This window comes from Pinus tabuliformis, chromosome 8, assembly GCF_031772625.1.
Source record: "Pinus tabuliformis cultivar Carrire ecotype Pingquan chromosome 8, CPIR1, whole genome shotgun sequence".
NCBI classification, from domain to species: domain Eukaryota; kingdom Viridiplantae; phylum Streptophyta; class Pinopsida; order Pinales; family Pinaceae; genus Pinus; species Pinus tabuliformis.
Window position 1 is genome coordinate 1,613,109,000 of NC_142294.1, and position 2,729 is coordinate 1,613,111,728.

A 2,729-nucleotide genomic window follows, 5' to 3' on the forward strand; every position below is an offset into this window, starting at 1 on the left:
GAAGCCACAAAGATGCAGTCTTTAACCCTGGCCACTATCCCGAATAGGCTATATGATCCAACCAAACACGCCTATGCTGCATTAGAACAGGCCAAATTAACAAAATTTTACCATCAAGAAGATTGGTTTGACGACCTATTTGTTTCAAACGAAACAATAGGTCAAGCTAGAGAACTTGCTCGATTAAAATATAATGATCAAGGGGTAACTGAGTTCAATAAACTTAGGGAGCAGAGGTTGCAAACTCTGCCTCTAGATTTACTGGCAACAACCCCAGCGACATCTTCAAGCGAGCCTGGTCGGCAACAGTCAAGCCAGCCTCCTGTTATAACAAAAGATCAAAAGAAGAAACAGGAAGAAAATCAGAAGAAGCAACAGGCAGAAAGGCAGAGGAAAGAACAAGCAGAAAAACAACAGAGAGCACAAATGGAACAAGAAGAGAAAAGGAAGAAAGAGGCAGAGGAACAACAGAAGAGAGAACAAGAAGAGAAACAGAAAAAAGAACTGGCAGATAGGCAGAAAAGGGAACAAGAAGAACAGCAGAGGAAAGAGCAGGAAAAAGAATAGCAGAAACAAACCACCGATGTCAATGTGGACACTACCATAGACCCCAAACTATTTAAAGAATGGCAGCAATTGCATTCCATCATCAGTGGATTGGAATGTTCAAAAGATGGGGACACTTCTAAGACAAATGATACGCAGGACATCACTTCTCCTTAGGTTCTAAGTGGAACCAACGGCCCACCCATTTCCCAGGATGTTGAGGTAATTCCTAAAGACCCTTCCGATCAAATCGTTCTCCAAGTAGAAGATATTCCTCCCTTGGATGTTTTCTACAGCCCAAGGCATAGAGCAGTTGTGAAGCGATCAAGGAAAAGACGAAGGATTGATCAACCTTCTATCTTACTAGAGCAAACAGTTACGGGTAATGTAGTATGGAAGGAGGAATTGGACCCCTCCGATGACCTAACAAAGCTGTCACAGTATGCAGGTGCCTATTCTGCAGCAACTATCGACAAGGCATCGGAGGTAAGTCTTCTTCTGAAGACTAAGGACCAAGATATTTTTGCATTACAGGCAGAGGTGACCAAGGCAAAACAGAGGGCAGCGCAAGCAGAGGAGCAGTTGCTGGTACAACAACAAATGAATGATCAATTAACCCAGCAATTGCAAGAAGAAAGGCAGAGGATCGACCAAAGCGCGATCCAGAAACAAAAGGAGTTATCGGAGGCATTGGCACAGTTGAGGACAACAAATGAGCTGATGATAAAAATGAAGGACGAGCAAATAGCTCAATTATCGTCACGGCTCGAAGTCATAAAAGGCACCCAAAAGGTGGAGGATTTCAGAGCAGAGGCATCACAAATAAACAGTGCTTTAATATCACAGATTAGACTCCTGTGTAATCAACTCACTGAGGTAGAACCATTGTGCGAGCTAACTACATCCATTAATCAGCAAGTAGATAAGGCCAGGAATGAGTTGGACCAGGCCGATGAGCTCATAAGTGGATATCTTGACTGGCAAGATTCTGATGTGGGAAAAGCAGCGAAGTTGCCTAGAATCCAAGAAACATATAAGGACATACTCTTTACAGAATGGCACACTCAAATGATGAAAGCAAAAAGGGCAGCTTCAAGATGTAAATTAACTGCCAGCAATATGATTGATCTGGTCAACAACACCCTCTACCTGGCAAACATGATCTCCCAATGTACACCTGGAAGAATAACAACAACAAATGTAATTGAGCAAACAAGTTATCCTGACTTAGAGGAGAAGGGGAGATTAATCGCTGGGGTTAACACTTTGACTTTCGATGCATATTGGCTCTTTCTGATCAAACCACACACACAAAGGTCTGCCCTCAAGTGTTTAACTGATGCACTCGGGTGTATAATTCCCGATATTCAAGATGCCACATACGCTGCTCAGCTCAGTTCGCGCTTCAACAAACCGCCTGAAGTAGAGCCAATGCTGGCGATAAGTCAGCTCAGGTTTAAAGGCAAAGAGCCTACCTGATGAATCATTGCCGCCGATTGCCATATCGCTCCAGGAAAAGGTCGTAAAATTTTCAAATAGACTTAAAGACTGAAGTTTGCACTATTGTGCTTCAGCCTATATACTTTTATGAAACTCGACCAATCGTTCTCAATTTGACAAGGAAGTTTCTTTATGCAATTGCGCACTACTGTCTTTTGTTGGGCATGTTTTCTGAGTCGAAGGAAGAACTGTGACATAGCGATTGATATACGGGAGTGTTAATCAGCTTATATGGTACTTTTATCTGTATCTGTATTCATTCCTTTTATATGAATTGTTGTGTAATTATTCTTGCTATTGTTGAATACATGTATGTGCTATAACAGCAAATCTCTATCTCATTCCACTATTGGATGTTTTTGCGATATGCCTTTTCGTTTAATCATGCATGTAACAATGATATAAATGATGAAGTGTAGTACTTTCGTTGTTATCGCTTTGCGTAACTATTTATGCACAGCAATCTTGAATGATTTAATATCTATGTTTTAGAGATGGAGTCATCTATATGCCTGTCTTAAAGCACAGATCATCAAACGCTACGCTTTAGAAAACAATAAGTTCCCGGGATAGATTATAGTTATTATATTTTATTGATAGTTTTAGTTATTCGCTTATCGCCAGCATATTCCATAAGTCATTCATCCATCCCGTCTACCTATAATTTTTGGGAAACTGGTCCC